This window comes from Paramisgurnus dabryanus, chromosome 14 (assembly GCF_030506205.2).
Source record: "Paramisgurnus dabryanus chromosome 14, PD_genome_1.1, whole genome shotgun sequence".
Taxonomy (NCBI): domain Eukaryota; kingdom Metazoa; phylum Chordata; class Actinopteri; order Cypriniformes; family Cobitidae; genus Paramisgurnus; species Paramisgurnus dabryanus.
Genome location: NC_133350.1, coordinates 683,609 through 701,717, shown reverse-complemented (window position 1 = coordinate 701,717; position 18,109 = coordinate 683,609). Strand labels below are relative to the sequence as shown.

Here is an 18,109-nt window from a genome sequence, read left to right as displayed (position 1 = left end):
TCCCGGCTCCTCTGGAGAACCAAACCGTTGGTCAACCCGAAACGATCTCCAACCGTTGGTCAACCCGAAAGTACTTCCAGCAGTTGGTCAACCCGAAAGTTTCTCCAGCCGTTGGTCAACCCCATCGACTTAGGTTCTGGAGCGTTCACTTCTCCAGCCGTTGGTCAACCCCATCGACTTAGGTTCTGGAGCGTAAGATAGCATTTAAAAACGTTTAAAAGAAGATGCATTTGTTTAAAGCAAAGCATTTATTTACTTACCAGACTACAGTTGGGTTCATGTGAAACTGCAAAACACAAGCTTTACAATGATGTATCACACAGCATGATTGGACTTTGTTTTGATTAAAAATTAAGAAATTTGTACATGCAACTTTACCATTGTGATTCACAGGCCTTGTGGCCTAAAACAGGCTCAACTGTAACTCTTCTCCTTCCTGTTAGGAACAACACACAGTAAAGTCACTCATATGTCTGTAAACTACACATACACACCTTTAATTTGATATAAAACAAAAGACAATAGCTTCGGATTTGACTGATATACACAGATTTCTGTACAGGCAATTTTCCAAATAATTTACTGGCCTTTTGCAATGACCTCAACAAGGCCGATTTGACCCCTGTTCCCTCGAGCTGTGAGTACAATACAACAATGAGCTTGGGTTCATTTGAAACCGCAAAACACAAGCTTTACAATGATGTATCACACAGTCTGATTGGACTTTGTTTTGATTAAAAATTAGGAAATTTGTACATGCAACTTTACCATTGTGATTCACAGGCCTTGTGGCCTAAAACAGGCTCAACTGTAACTCTTCTCCTTCCTGTTAGGAACAACACACAGTAAAGTCACTCATATGTCTGTAAACTACACATACACACCTTTAATTTGATATAAAACAAAAGACAATAGCTTCAGATTTGACTGATATACATAGATATTTGTACATGCAGTTTACCAAATGATTTACAGGCCTTTTGCAATGACCTCAACAAGGCCGATTTGATCCCTGTTCCCTCGAGCTGTGAGTAACATACAACAATGAGCTTGGGTTCATGTGAAACCGCAAAACACAAGCTTTACAATGATGTATCACACAGTCTGATTGGACTTTGTTTTGATTAAAAATTAAGAAATTTGTACATGCAACTTTACCATTGTGATTCACAGGCCTTGTTGCCTAAAACAGGCTCAACTGTAACTCTTCTCCTTCCTGTTAGGAACAACACACAGTAAAGTCACTCATATGTCTGTAAACTACACATACACACCTTTAATTTGATATAAAACAAAAGACAATAGCTTCGGATTTGACTGATATACACAGATTTCTGTACAGGCAATTTACCAAATAATTTACTGGCCTTTTGCAATGACCTCAACAAGGCCGATTTGACCCCTGTTATCTCGAGCTGTGAGTAACATACAACAATGAGCTTGGGTTCATGTGAAACTGCAAAACACAAGCTTTACAATGATGTATCACACAATCTGATTGGACTTTGTTTTAATTAAAAATTAAGAAATTTGTACATGCAACTTTACCATTGTGATTCACAGGCCTTGTGGCCTAAAACAGGCTCAACTGTAACTCTTCTCCTTCCTGTTAGGAACAACACACAGTAAAGTCACTCATATATCTGTAAACTACACATACACACCTTTACTTTGATATAAAACAAAAGACAATAGCTTCAGATTTGACTGATATACAAAGATATTTGTACATGAAGTTTACCAAATGATTTACAGGCCTTTTGCAATGACCTCAACAAGGCCGATTTGACCCCTGTTCCCTCGAGCTGTGAGTACAATACAACAATGAGCTTGGGTTCATTTGAAACCGCAAAACACAAGCTTTACAATGATGTATCACACAGTCTGATTGGACTTTGTTTTGATTAAAAATTAAGAAATTTGTACATGCAACTTTACCATTGTGATTCACAGGCCTTGTGGCCTAAAACAGGCTCAACTGTAACTCTTCTCCTTTCTGTTAGGAACAACACACTCAAGAAAGTCACTCATATGTCTGTAAACTACTGGAGGAACCGGACTTCCAGGAGGGAGGGCCGCCCTGTCAGGCCCGCCTCGGAGTCACCTCTCTGGGCTACGGAGGTAGGGACGTGTGCCCTGGAGGAACCGGACTTCCAGGAGGGAGGGCCGCCCTGTCAGGCCCGCCTCGGAGTCACCTCTCTGGGCTACGGAGGTAGGGACGTACCACGGAACGACAGTCGCTGGCTTACAATGGGGTGTTGTAACTTTGATGACACTTGTGATCCATGGAGAACGTGACTAATGAGAAAAGGTTAGAAGTCCATCAGATAACCGTTAGGTTGGAAATGATTTACGAGCTGTAGATTTATGCAGCGCTCGGAAAAGCCTGCTTTTAATTAACTCATTATGAATGAGTGCCATTAGATCACCATCTTATCGGAGACGAATCTGAGTGAAAACAATTCATCTTTGTTCAAATAACCCCAGCCAGCCACAGGCACTGCCATAACGATTTTAAGCGCAGGAGCGAACGCATCTCTCCGGAATGCTGCTTCAAAGACAACAATCTGTGTAAGTGTCAGTATTATCAGAGTGTATTGAGAGCTTTATTTGAAAAAACATAATTTCTGTTTTGAGAATCAGATCATTTATACAAATTGCAGAACAGAACATTAAAAAACTACGCATTGTTTTTTACTCTCTAGAGAAAATAGACCAAAATGTTTATCTTGACAGAATTCATTGCTCATTATTCTTCTAGAATGTATATCATCTACCTCTGTTAAAAAACCTTTTTATTCTGTTGATACTTTTGAAAATGATTTTTAATCGTACATAGTGCTAAGATTTTTTTAGAGGGATTTAATTTTAATCCTCTTTTATAGGGTTACTTTATTTAATTACAGTTTTAATTTTACCATGAATATAGCTAAAGCCAAGATGACGTTTAAAAGAAAAGAAAGATCACTTAATTTCTTTGATAATTTCATCAAGCATTTGTGTTTAATGAAACTATTCACCATGGTCAAAATAATTTGTAGAGAGTCCGATTATAACGTTGGAGCATGTTAAAGTTAATTTTTTTTTTTCAGGCACTCGTCGGAGTACTGCGCGAGCTGCATGGTGTATCCATGTTTGTGATTTTCATAACTGCGATTTTCCCGGCTTTTATGATGGGGCATGGAATGCGGTTTTAACGATGACCACCTGTTTAAACACTGTTTTTATTGTTTTATCTTAGGAAGACATGATGAATTATTGTGCCCCTGGAGTTAACCCTGTCATTGATGATTTATCGCTCCCCCGGAGATACCCCGGTCATTATGATTTATCGCACCCCTGGAGTTAACCCCGGTCATAAACATGTCAACGCGATGCGTCCGTTCCGGTTAAAAGTTCACCGCTTCCTGGGGGACGGTTCAAAGGTTCGACGCTTTGTGGGCTGGGCCGATCAAAAGTTCACGACGTGGGCGTTCAAAGGTTAGTCCCTCCTCCCGTAGGTCAAAGGTTTCCCCTCCATAAGGGCAAACATCATCATCAATCATTTTAAGGTCAAAGGTTACCCCTCCCTAAGGGCAAACATCATCATCAATCATTTTAAGGTCAAAGGTTACCCCTCCCTAAGGTCACACGTCATCATCAATCATTTAAAGGTCAAAGGTTACCCCTCCCTAAGGTCAAAGGGCGTCATCAATCATTTAAAGGTCAAAGGTTACCCCTCCCTAAGGTCAAAGGTCAAAGTCATCAATCATTTTGACAGTATGTCCCGTATATTTACTACTTGGCCCCTCTACCCGACCACAGTGCACCCGAGGCCGGCCTCGGACCCCCGAGGACGGTGGCCCCTCTACCCGCCCACAGTGCACCCGAGGCCAGCCTCGGAACTCACCACGGACACCCTGGAGCCCGTACCCGGCGCACCGTTCGGTCCCGGGCACCCACTCTTAAGCACTGCCCCCCGGCCTAAGCCCCATACTCCCGGCTCCTCTGGAGAACTAAACCGTTGGTCAACCCGAAACGATCTCCAACCGTTGGTCAACCCGAAAGTACTTCCAGCAGTTGGTCAACCCGAAAGTTTCTCCAGCCGTTGGTCAACCCCATCGACTTAGGTTCTGGAGCGTTCACTTCTCCAGCCGTTGGTCAACCCCATCGACTTAGGTTCTGGAGCGTAAGCTGGCATTTAAAAACGTTTAAAAAAAGATGCATTTGTTTAAAGCAAAGCATTTATTTACTTACCAGACTACAGTTGGGTTCATGTGAAACTGCAAAACACAAGCTTTACAATGATGTATCACACAGCATGATTGGACTTTGTTTTGATTAAAAATTAAGAAATTTGTACATGCAACTTTACCATTGTGATTCACAGGCCTTAATGTCTGTAAACTACACATACACACCTTTAATTTGATATAAAACAAAAGACAATAGCTTCGGATTTGACTGATATACACAGATTTCTGTACAGGCAATTTACCAAATAATTTACTGGCCTTTTGCAATGACCTCAACAAGGCCGATTTGACCCCTGTTCCCTCGAGCTGTGAGTACAATACAACAATGAGCTTGGGTTCATTTGAAACCGCAAAACACAAGCTTTACAATGATGTATCACACAGTCTGATTGGACTTTGTTTTGATTAAAAATTAGGAAATTTGTACATGCAACTTTACCATTGTGATTCACAGGCCTTGTGGCCTAAAACAGGCTCAACTGTAACTCTTCTCCTTCCTGTTAGGAACAACACACAGTAAAGTCACTCATATGTCTGTAAACTACACATACACACCTTTAATTTGATATAAAACAAAAGACAATAGCTTCAGATTTGACTGATATACATAGATATTTGTACATGCAGTTTACCAAATGATTTACAGGCCTTTTGCAATGACCTCAACAAGGCCGATTTGATCCCTGTTCCCTCGAGCTGTGAGTAACATACAACAATGAGCTTGGGTTCATGTGAAACCGCAAAACACAAGCTTTACAATGATGTATCACACAGTCTGATTGGACTTTGTTTTGATTAAAAATTAAGAAATTTGTACATGCAACTTTACCATTGTGATTCACAGGCCTTGTTGCCTAAAACAGGCTCAACTGTAACTCTTCTCCTTCCTGTTAGGAACAACACACAGTAAAGTCACTCATATGTCTGTAAACTACACATACACACCTTTAATTTGATATAAAACAAAAGACAATAGCTTCGGATTTGACTGATATACACAGATTTCTGTACAGGCAATTTACCAAATAATTTACTGGCCTTTTGCAATGACCTCAACAAGGCCGATTTGACCCCTGTTATCTCGAGCTGTGAGTAACATACAACAATGAGCTTGGGTTCATGTGAAACTGCAAAACACAAGCTTTACAATGATGTATCACACAATCTGATTGGACTTTGTTTTAATTAAAAATTAAGAAATTTGTACATGCAACTTTACCATTGTGATTCACAGGCCTTGTGGCCTAAAACAGGCTCAACTGTAACTCTTCTCCTTCCTGTTAGGAACAACACACAGTAAAGTCACTCATATATCTGTAAACTACACATACACACCTTTACTTTGATATAAAACAAAAGACAATAGCTTCAGATTTGACTGATATACAAAGATATTTGTACATGAAGTTTACCAAATGATTTACAGGCCTTTTGCAATGACCTCAACAAGGCCGATTTGACCCCTGTTCCCTCGAGCTGTGAGTACAATACAACAATGAGCTTGGGTTCATTTGAAACCGCAAAACACAAGCTTTACAATGATGTATCACACAGTCTGATTGGACTTTGTTTTGATTAAAAATTAAGAAATTTGTACATGCAACTTTACCATTGTGATTCACAGGCCTTGTGGCCTAAAACAGGCTCAACTGTAACTCTTCTCCTTTCTGTTAGGAACAACACACTCAAGAAAGTCACTCATATGTCTGTAAACTACTGGAGGAACCGGACTTCCAGGAGGGAGGGCCGCCCTGTCAGGCCCGCCTCGGAGTCACCTCTCTGGGCTACGGAGGTAGGGACGTGTGCCCTGGAGGAACCGGACTTCAAGGAGGGAGGGCCGCCCTGTCAGGCCCGCCTCGGAGTCACCTCTCTGGGCTACGGAGGTAGGGACGTGTGCCCTGGAGGAACCAGACTTCCAGGAGGGAGGGCCGCCCTGTCAGGCCCGCCTCGGAGGCCTCCCCTCGGGCAGGGCCGAGATACGGCGGATCGTCGTGGAATTTTCGCTCGTCCGGAGCTCCGGCGCCCCTAGCGTCCGCCTCGGAGGTCGCGCGGCCGGTCTCGTTCGAAAGGTCGGTCCCGGGGCTTTCCGACGAGCCCGGTCTCGAGTCCGTGCGACCCCGCCCGCCGGAGATACGTCCGGTCGAAGCTCGCAGAGATTCCGACGGCCGTATCTCGGGCGCCCCGGGTCCGGGGCCTTCGCCCTTCGGGTCGGTCGCTCTGCCGGAGGGGAGCTTTCGAACGAGCCTACCCGCGACCCTCTAGCCCTTTCCCCGGCCGAGACACAACGGTTCCCCCGCGGATTTTCCCACGGCCGCAGTACGGGCGCCTTTGCTCGGATCGACTCGCCCTTTGGGTCGGTTGCTCCACCGGAGGGGAACTTTCCAACGAGCCGACCCGCGTCTCTCTAACCCCAAGCCCCGGCAGAGATACGGCGGTCCCTCCACGGATTTTCCCAGGGGCGCAGCTCGGGCGCCTTTGCTCCGATCGACTCACCCTTTGGGTCGGTTGCTCCACACGAGGGGACCTTTCGAACGAGCCAACCCGCTTCTCTCTAACCCTAAGCCCGGCCGAGATACGGGGTACCACCGCTTGAACTTTAAACGGCCGTAGCTCGGGCGCCTTTGCTCGGATCGACTCGCCCTTTGGGTCGGTTGCTCTACCGGAGCGACCCTATCTAACGAGCCAAAACGCTTCTCTCTAACCCTAAGCCCGGCCGAGATACGGGGTACCACCGCTTGAACTTTAAACGGCCGTAGCTCGGGCGCCTTTGCTCGGATCGACTCGCCCTTTGGGTCGGTTGCTCCACCGGAGGGGACCTTTCGAACGAGCCAACACGCATCTCTCTAACCCTAAGCCCGGGCGAGATACGGCGTACTACCGCCTGACTTTTAAACGCCCGTAGCTCCGGCGCACTAAGTCCCAGGACTTCGCCCTTTGGGTCGGTTGCTCCACCGGAGGGGACCTTTCCAACGAGCCGACCCGCGTCTCTCTAACCCCAAGCCCGGCAGAGATACGGCGGTCCCTCCGCGGATTTTCCCAGGGGCGCAGCTCGGGCGCCTTTGCTCCGATCGACTCACCCTTTGGGTCGGTTGCTCCACGCGAAGGGACCTTTCGAACGAGCCAAGCCGCTTCTCTCTAACCCTAAGCCCAACCGAGATCCGGCGTACCACCGCCTGACCTTTAAACGCCCGTAACTCGGGCGCCTTTGCTCGGATGAACTCGTCCCTCGGGTCGGTTGCTCTACTGGAGTGGCCCTTTCCAACGAGCCTACCCGCTTCTCTCTAACCCTAAACCCGGCCGAGATACGGGGTACCACCGCCTGACCTTTAAACGGCCGTAACTTGGGCGCCTTTGCTCGGATGAACTCGTCCCTCGGGTCGGTTGCTCTACCGGAGCGGCCCTTTCCAACGAGCCAACCCGCTTCTCTCTAACCCTAAGCCCGGCCGAGATACGGGGTACCACCGCCTGACCTTTAAACGGCCGTAGCTCCGGCGCACTAAGTCCCAGGATTTCGCCCGTCGGGTCGGTTGCTCTACCCGAGGGGAGCTTTCCAACGAGCCAACCCGCATCTCTCTAACCCTAAGCCCGGCCGAGATACGGAGTACCACCCATTGATATTCCCACGGCCGTAGCCCCGGAGCCCTTCGCCGGAGCCCTTCGCCGCAGCCCTTCGGGACACCCACCCTCGGACGCCCCGCGGAGGGACCTTTCCAACGAGCCAACCCGCGCCTCTCTAACCCTTTCCCCGGCCGAGATACGACGCCCGAGGACGGTGGCCCCTCTACCCGCCCACAGTGCACCCGAGGCCGGCCTCGGAACCCGCCACGGACACCCTGGAGCCCGTACCCGGCGCACCGTTCGGTCCCGGGCACCCACTCTTAAGCACTCCCCCCCGGCCTAAGCCCCATACTCCCGGCCACTCTGGAGAACCAAACCGTTGGTCAACCCGAAACGATCTCCAACCGTTGGTCAACCCGAAAGTACTTCCAGCAGTTGGTCAACCCGAAAGTTTCTCCAGCCGTTGGTCAACCCCATCGACTTAGGTTCTGGAGCGGCAATAAATACGTAAGATAGCATTTAAAAACGTTTAAAAATAGATGCATTTGTTTAAAGCAAAGCATTTATTTACTTACCAGACTACAGTTGGGTTCATGTGAAACTGCAAAACACAAGCATTACAATTATGTATCACACATATGTCTGTAAACTACACATACACACCTTTAATTTGATATAAAACAAAAGACAATAGCTTCAGATTTGACTGATATACACAGATTTTTGTACAGGCAATTTAACAAATAATTTACTGGCCTTTTGCAATGACCTCAACAAGGCCGATTTGACCCCTGTTATCTCGAGCTGTGAGTAACATACAACAATGAGCTTGGATTCATGTGAAACTGCAAAACACAAGCATTACAATGATGTATCACACAATCTGATTGGACTTTGTTTTAATTAAAAATTAAGAAATTTGTACATGCAACTTTACCATTGTGATTCACAGGCCTTGTGGCCTAAAACAGGCTCAACTGTAACTCTTCTCCTTCCTGCTAGGAACAACACACAGTAAAGTCACTCATATGTCTGTAAACTACACATACACACCTTTAATTTGATATAAAACAAAAGAGAATAGCTTCTGTGGGATTTTTATGTTGTTTTATTAATCATGTTATAATTGATATGTGCCATTACGCTTTCTGTGCTGAGATATGTGAGTAAATGTCTGTGTGAGTGGAAAGTTACCAGCTTTTGTATGTGTGTAATGAAGAAGATTTTTTAATTCAGAACTATATTTTTAATTCAGAACTATATCTTTGGTGAACATGGTATTCAGATTCAAATGTGTTTTGCAAGAATGTATGTCTCATGCTTGTAAGCTGAAGACTAGCAGTCTTAAAGACTGCAATGTATGCAGTGTTTAAAATATGGTAACTGAGAGCAGAGCTAAAAATGCATAGGCTGACATTTAAGGAATTAAGTCACAACACCTGTCAAACATAAAAACATGCTAAAAACAACTACATGGGAGGGGTTTCAACTTTTAGAGAACTGTATATTAGGTTGCATTCTGAAAAGACTCTTTAGTTGCTTGGCCACCAACTCGGCCTTATTGTTGTATGCAATAAAGTCATCTTTTGGCAATGGAACCCTCTGCTGAAAATTATTTTTCATAATCACTACAAAAATCCACAACATTTGGCGACGAGGATGGGATTGGAAAGGAGCATGGAGGTGGATGGCCACTGTGGGCTAAGTTTGGATGAGCGGCATACACAGGACCAGGTAAGCAGTTTTTGCTTATTTACTGGTGTACTGTTGTGTTGCTCATCTGGGTTGGCTCATGGTGGAAAGACGGTCACAATGCTCTTCCAACATAAGAACTAAGATTAATACAAGTTAAAAAGGGTTCCATTTCCAAGGATTTTGATGCATGGTGTGATATTTTTATGATGAAGAAGGGATTAAAACAGCCTGAGCTCAAGGTGTAATCTGTGGTTTTGCTAAGTAAGCCTTGTTTTAGCATTAACCTGGAACAGATTGATAAATTGCTAAGGGGCAATAAAAAGTTAAATTGCTGAGGGGCAATGAAATATATAATCTGTGTTTATTTGAACATAAAAGGCCTTTGACGAAGGGCCTTTGACGAATCAAATAGACTGTAACAGATTATAAAAAATGCTTATTGCAAGAGGGCTATTGATTAGATGTAATAAGCTGATACACTGTAAATGAATAATTTGTATAAAGAAAAAGTAACGTGGTTTTGGAAGCAAATCCATGTTTCAATTTGTTATTTTAAGTATTTAAGCATTGTTGATTTGTCATCAATACTGCATTTTATTTACAGTGTATGAAAAAAATAAGAAAAAATTAAATAATCTGTGTTTATTCTGTAAGAGGGCCTTGACGGATACAGGTAGACTGGAACAGATTAAAAATGCTTATGGAATAAGCGAATACACTGTAAAATAATGATAGCAAAAGGAAAAGTACTTTGGTTTTGCAAGCCATTCATGTTTTATTTTGTTATTTTAAGGTAACAAACATATATGTTAATTTGACATTAATGCTGCATATTTTACAGTGTATGGATAAAAATGATATAAAAAATAAAAAATAAATAAACAAAGCATGAAACAAAAGTGTTATAAAGTGGATAGGGGTCTGCAAGGGCAGAAATAATTTTTATGAAAACAGCTCTTTATATATATTTATATAATAGAGGTCTGAACGGATAAAATATTATTCTGTGGATACCGCCCTAATGCATGATAAAAAGTTTGTGTGAGTAAAAGTGGAAAGGATCCTCAACAGTGAAAAACAAGTGGTGTCATGTTTTAAAGTGTGAATGACTGGGTGTATGTTATAAATAGAGTGAGTACAGGCCTGACTGAGTGCTGTGGATGAAAGGAGCTAGCAGTGAAGTGAAATACCGGTTAATATAAGTAAAATAATAATAATAATATATTATTTATATAATAAAGTAATAAGAGATTATAGGTAAAACTATAAGTAAATGGTATATATAGGTTGAAAGGAGGTTTTTACATCTATATTTTAAATCTTAATCCAATGAAAAATCTTTGTGTTTAATACTATTGTAAAGGGAAAAAATAGTGTTACTTGACAAATAGAAAAAATTGAATTGAAAAAGAAACATTAATTAAGTAAGGAACTGCTTGAAAAACATTTGCAGTGTAGAAAAAGTAATATTGGAGAGAAAATGGTAAGCTTGACGTTTACTTAGCTTGAAAGTTAACTGGAATAAAAGTGTTTTTATTTGTTAATTTTCTCATTTTAAAAAAGTAAAAAAAAAAAAAAAAAGGCTAAATATGATAGAAAAGATTGAATGGAGAAGTAACAGGTGTAGTGAAAAGTCATAGTTGTTATTCTTGTGGAAATATCTATTGGGCAGAGATCTAATAAAGAATGTGTCTAAGAAATTGTCATGAAGGGAACATTTGATGTTGCAATGTGTAAAGAATTGGATATTGTAAATAAACCTATATTAAATCAAAAGAAAGAAAAGAAGGATGGATTTGAAGAAAAAGCATTGGCATTATTAATGAATAAAGGGGAACATATATATGATAGAATGTTAAAGGAAGTTGATAATGGAACAAAAGAAAGTTTGTTAAATGTTACTCTATATTTATCATTCATATTGTAGAAGGTTGATTTCCAGTACTCAAGGGCACTGTGGAAATTATAGGTAAAATGTAAATGAAATGATCAGTAGTTATAGAATAGGAAAATTAAACAGGTTTGGGAGTGAATCTTACAAATGAGGAAATATCCTAAATGAAAGAAATTTAATTATTATCAGAAAGAGTATAAGAGTGTAGAGTAAAAAGCCAAGAGGCATTGTTTACACAAAGAGGTGAAAAAGAAGATGAGGTAGGAAGATATAAATAAAATAAGAAATCAAAATAAGAAAAACATTAAAAAGAATTAATGAAGCAAAATAAGGAGAGAGTAGAGAGGGAGAGTAAAGAGGAGGTGTTATCTGATGGAGAAATGTGGATATGGGGAAAAAGATAAAGGTTGGCTTAGGCCATTGGCCTTACAATTTCTTAGTTTAATGAAGGTATTAAGGACCTTGGGAGGCTGATCACTTACCCTCAGGCATTCATGGGGCTGGGAGAAGGACTAAGTTGTGGCAATGGAGAAATGAAAGAAATCCTCCAAACCTCTGACCTGTGGACTAACGTTACATGAGGAGGGACTATTTTTGAACATATCATAGCAGTGTGGCAGCCACTGCTTGGACTCTAAAAGCACAGAGAGAAAACTTGGAGACACAGAGAATCCAGTTTTGTTCAAAGACAATCAAAAAGAGACTGAGGGAAATCCAGAAGGAGACCCTAGAATGACCACACTGTTTTGAAATGCAAAGTGAATAACAGTGATGACACTTGTGTTCAGCTACTTTCAGCAATTCCTCCAAAAAAAAAAAAAAAACAGAATCCTGTACCCATCATAAATGACTTTGCAGCATCACCATCCCAGAAAAAAAAAAAAAAAAAACCAACTTGAACTGGGAGAGACAAAGAAAACATGCTGAGGACTACAAAAAGCCTGGCCACGCCAAGAGAGACTTTTGCTATATCCATGTACCAGCTCTGTGGGTGAAGGGGGGAGGGTGACAGCAGCCTTTCAAAGTCCAGTTTATGGTCCAGTTGTAAGATTTGTTAAGAATATGATTCTCTGGACAAGTATTGCTAATTCAATGTATGTCTATAAACAATAAACAAAACCATGACCATATCTATTCTCATATCAAAATCACACTCCTGTTTACTGGTTAGGAAGATATGCATAATTTGAATTAAGCCATTGGAATTTGTGTTTTCCAGAAGGGTATAGGGAATATAGATATAAAGTAAGCAAGACATGATATTAAAGTGATATTAACTTAATCAAAGCAAATGTATATTAGTGTAATAATAGTGATGTATAACAAACAATGAATAAGGGGGAAATGTATTAAAGCACAAATTTTTAATGCAAAGTTATCAAAGTGGGAACTTCAGTGTATTATAATATGATCATGAGAAAGATATTCAACTTAAAAAGTGGAAAAAATAAAATATAGGACAAAAAATTGACATACCATCACAGGAAGGTAAATAAGAAGTAGTTAAGAGTATGGTTGAAAATCAGTTAATAGAATAATGACTTAATGTAACTGATTTATTTCCACAGGTCTCTTGTATACTGGAAAAGATTGGGAAGAAAAGGATTTATGGGATATGATGAAAACAAAAAGCTATACAAAGCCAGTAGGATACATCCATTATGTTTAAGAATCACATTAGAATTATACTTTTAAGTAAAATAATTGGTCAAGAAATAGTTTTCATAAAAAGAATAAATGCAGATGATAACAACATGCAAGATTAAGAAGATGTATTAATTTTTAAAAGATGTAGAGAACAAAGTACTAATTGAAGTATCCAATTAATGACATTGTAAGACTAACCAGTTGATATCCAGATCCACATTGCTAACAAATGTTTTCCCAGATGACAAATACTGTAATTGATCTTTGCTTTATATATTTAAATATTCAAAAAGAAGAAATATTTGTATGTTTTTATGAAATTAAACAATATACAATTTGGTATAGGAACAAAGAGGCTTTCAAAATAATGAGGGAATATATATTCAATGTACTGGACAAGTGGGGTTAATTTCTGCTACAATATTATTAAATTAATTGGCAATCATAAAAGATTAAACTTACATAAAAATGAATGATAATTTTATTAATGGTAACAACACAGCAGATTTGGAAGCTAAAGAAGCCTCAGAATGCCATACAGAAGTAGTGCTTCTATAGTGTTAATACAAAAGCCTTACTTAGAAGATAGAAGGAAAAAAAGAACACGCTGGATGTTAGGAATATTTTGTGGTACCTAAAGGAGGACAAAGAAAGACATTCAAGACATCTAATGTACACATTGGGGATAAATCATTCTATTGTACAGTAAAATGTTACCTTTCCAGATGGGTGGTTTTAATTTCAAATTAAAAACAGGTATAAAAGAACTAATTACAATTAAAGATTAAAAAGAGGAAAAATTGGTATTATTCTCCATATGTGAAAAAATGGTCTCAATATTTGAGTACATTTCTGGTTGAGTTTCTGTTCAACAGGTAAAGCTAGTGCCAAACAATAAGGATAAAAAATATAGAAGAAGTAATCCCTAGATCAGCATTTATTTAAAAACAATAAAGTGAATACTGCAACAGTAAAGAATAAAGGAAAGACTAAGATGTGTTTACCGTCCTTAATCATAAGGAGTAAATCATCCCTTCAACGTCAAACTCAGCAAAAAATGTGAAAGCATGAAACTGAACTGACTGGATGCTTTGTCTCTTGCAATAACGAGTGAAAGACTGCAAACTAACACTGCATGGAATGCTTATTGGTCGACCAATGGCAATACCAATGTCTGCGCAATACTATATAACAAAAATTCATCCCAAAAAAGGACTTCCTCTGGAACGACTGCAGATGGAGCTTTTGGAACAATTACAAATAAAGATGAGATCTTATGTGATAAAACTAACTGTATGCATAAGCTATTTGTGTGCAGGAAAAAGAAAAGGAGCTTGATGAGGAGATGGAGATAAAATGCCATATTGTTCTATGGGATCTAGTATATCTGAGGGACTTCAGGAGAGATTGACATAAAACAAGGACCAAGGAGAGCAGCCCTAACAGCAGGCCAAGGGGGAAGGAGCACATCTGATGTCATCTGAGCCATTGCAAAAAGTTCCTAAAATACCAGTCGGAGAAGAGGACAACAAAAACACGATACAGAAGAGGAGAGCTGAGGAGCAGAGGAGAACTTAAACACAATAATGAAGAAGAGAGCTGATGAAAATAAAATAATAAAAGACATGATACAGAAGACAACAACAGAAAAATTCAAAGCAATTCAAGCCTACAAAGAGATAAAAGAACGAAGTAATGACCACTCAGGGCATATCAAGCAACAACAACAAAGTTAAGAAAAATTTGTAAATGAGAAGAGACTTTCAGGAGCAACAACCAATGAGTGCAAAGCAGTGGAGTTCACAAGCAATACACAGAGACAAAGTTGCTGGTAATGTGTAAAGGACACACAAGGAAAACTTTAAGAAATTAGCCATGGAAATTGAAAAATGAAGCTAATAACCAGTTTGACAATTATCAGCAACATATGGTAAATTCACACAACTGTAGTCAATAATCAAACTTTTCTTCAATAAACTTTTCACCTATCAGCAAGGATCAGTCACACTTCAGCGAGGACACCAGTGAGAATTTATTCTACAATAATCTCAGGAGGAACAAAATCTAGATAAAATACTGAAGATACCACAACAACAAGGAGACAAGGACATCAAAAGAATATAAAGGACATCAACGGAAGGAAAAAAAATAAGTTGGACATTTTATGGGAAACAACAAAAAACATAATGAATAGTACAAATGGGTAATTTTCAAAGCTAAGAGAAATTGGTATTAACAATTGCTTATTATGCTCTAAATCATAAAAGGTAGGAATAGTCAAAAGTCGACATGATATTACAGGGGGGTTCGATGTAACAAATTGACAAATTCTGGTTTAAATATCCATTTTATAGGGCATATTTTGGTAAATAGTTAATATTGGGAAAGTTAATAAAAGCATTAAAAGGCAGAATAGAAATTCAAGAAAAACAAATACTAAGGAATATTAAAGCTACAGTAGACCTTATGGAACTAAAGATGAGGGATATTTAAAGGGAATATTCTATAACATAGAACTTGAACAAATCAAATATAAAAATCCAAAAGCTATTATAAATCCTTAATAATTTTGGCTTAAGGTATGGAAAGGGTGGACAATGCTGGTATACAGTAAAAAGAATGTGGGAATCAGATCATAGCACTGGACATATGAAGATCCAACAGTAATGTTAGCAGAATTATTTTGGTTTAATTTTGATTTGATGGGAAATGATAACTTATGGTGGTTTTGCAATTAGAGAAGAAACATATATGTACAAGACTAAGGTTAATTTAAGAAATCATCATGATTATATTGAAGTATATTAAACAAAATACTGAGAAAACAAATTATAAAACTAAAATAGTTTATCCCTAAATTGGTTTGGTTACCATATTAACATATTACCATATGTTACAATTTAAGCAAGAGATGAGATAAAATCATGGTTAGAATAAATATTGATTTAATTTAGAATTACTAAAGTATATCTACTATAATCAACAAAGGTTTATTAAATTTAACTAATGATGTTTTAACACTTTTAGAAAAACAATGAGATACTACAAAGGGGTATAGTTTTATTGTATGGAGATTAATGTTATGCTAAAAATACAACATAGATATTCATTGAAGCTATCAATAAGCTTAAGAGTTTAGGATAGAAACTGCAACAAATACAGGAAGAAAAAATCTTAATGTGGAATTGGTGTGATTTAAAATTAGGAAAATGGGTGATTGGTTTGTCAAATTATCAAAGATATATTTTGGTATGTCAAATGATTCATAGGCTAAATGATGCAAATGATTAAAGGTATGGGTTAAAGGATGAATATTATCAAAGGTATAAGGTAAATGATGCAAATTATCAGAGGTTAAGGATTTGCAAGTTTAATTGGATGAATTGTTATTTTACTGTGTACTTCCTATATTGAAACAAATGTTAATGTTGAAATATCAAGATGAAAAGTTACTTCATATAGGAAATTACAAAGTGCATCAAAATGGGTTTTGCAAAAGTTAGAAAATGGTAATATTACATCAGAAAAAGATAATGAAAATAATAAGTATTGAAAAGGTATTTGACTAATTTCCACTCTTATGATGAATATGGATGTTTTTATGAGTTCTGATTTTACAGCAACAATGACATAATGAAGTATGTTCCATGATCATAAAGGTTTATTAATTGAAAGAGTAGATTCTTTTACTTCTCCAAGAGAAGATGTTTGTTCCACACTCCACCAAGGTGCGGCAGCATGATTTAGTCATTGGTAAAGGGAAAGATGGCTTAGTTGGGCCATTAATTAGCTTGACTTAATTGAACTGGATTATGAAGTTGCACTTTGGGTGAGACTTGTGAAAGTCTCAAAGGGTGGAATGAAGAAGATTTTTTAATTCAGAACTATATTTTTAATTCAGAACTATATCTTTGGTGAACATGGTATTCAGATTCAAATGTGTTTTGCAAGAATGTATGTCTCATGCTTGTAAGCTGAAGACTAGCAGTCTTAAAGACTGCAATGTATGCAGTGTTTAAAATATGGTAACTGAGAGCAGAGCTAAAAATGCATAGGCTGACATTTAAGGAATTAAGTCACAACACCTGTCAAACATAAAAACATGCTAAAAACAACTACATGGGAGGGGTTTCAACTTTTAGAGAACTGTATATTAGGTTGCATTCTGAAAAGACTCTTTAGTTGCTTGGCCACCAACTCGGCCTTATTGTTGTATGCAATAAAGTCATCTTTTGGCAATGGAACCCTCTGCTGAAAATTATTTTTCATAATCACTACAAAAATCCACAACAGTAAAAGCTACAAGGAGCATATGCTGAGGAATTTACATCTGGAAGTTGTTAAGATAAGAGAGAGGCCTGAGGGAGAAAAGTAAACAGGCAAAGATGTATTAACTAATGCTTTAATATTCACAGGATAAAATATGCAATGTATTTCTTACTTAATCAGTATTAATCATTGAATAATTGATGTAATAAATATAAGATGTTGTCTTTGATAAATGTGTATTAACCAAAGAAATGAAGGTTGCATACAGAATAACTTAATGGGGGCAGGGCAGCTCAACCTTGAAGAACAGAATCTCCTGTGTGTGTGTGTGTGTGTGTGTGTGTGTGTGTGTGTGTGTGTGTGTGTGTGTGTGTGTGTGTGTTTTCTTTCCTAGCAGATGGTTTTTAATAATGATTAAAGTGTTTCCTTAGAAGTAGTATTGCAGTAAAAGATTTTATATGTGGTTATCTATCTAAAGAAGTTAATGTGTGCCCTATTCATATAACCAATTTTACAAATAATGAAATGATGTCATGATATTGAAATATGTTTTACATAATAATCACTTTCATCTTACAGCTTATGTTTTTTATAAATGAATGTTTTATTAATGATTTGTTTTTAAGAAAGCATTATAAAATGCTATGTGAATTGGAGGAGTACTAGGGAGGAACGGCAGGGCTCCCAGGGATGAGAGGAGAACAGTTTGTTCTTCTTTGTCTATGTGTGTCCATCTTTGCCTACAGGCTAAAATTGGGTGTGGTGATGGAGTCAGATGGACGAGAGGAACGGCCTTTGTGGGTGGAGATTT

General features: G+C 39.1%; 1 long non-coding RNA gene across 1 annotated transcript in view; it reads left to right on the top strand.

Annotated features, from left to right (window-relative positions):
• LOC141280717 (uncharacterized) overlaps positions 1 to 17,202 on the top strand; it is a 136,302-nt gene extending 119,100 nt beyond the window's left edge. The window contains exon 3 of the long non-coding RNA XR_012335014.1: positions 16,323 to 17,202. This is a non-coding gene — a long non-coding RNA (uncharacterized lncRNA). The remainder of the gene's footprint in view (positions 1 to 16,322) is intronic.
• Positions 17,203 to 18,109: the final 907 nt, after the last annotated feature.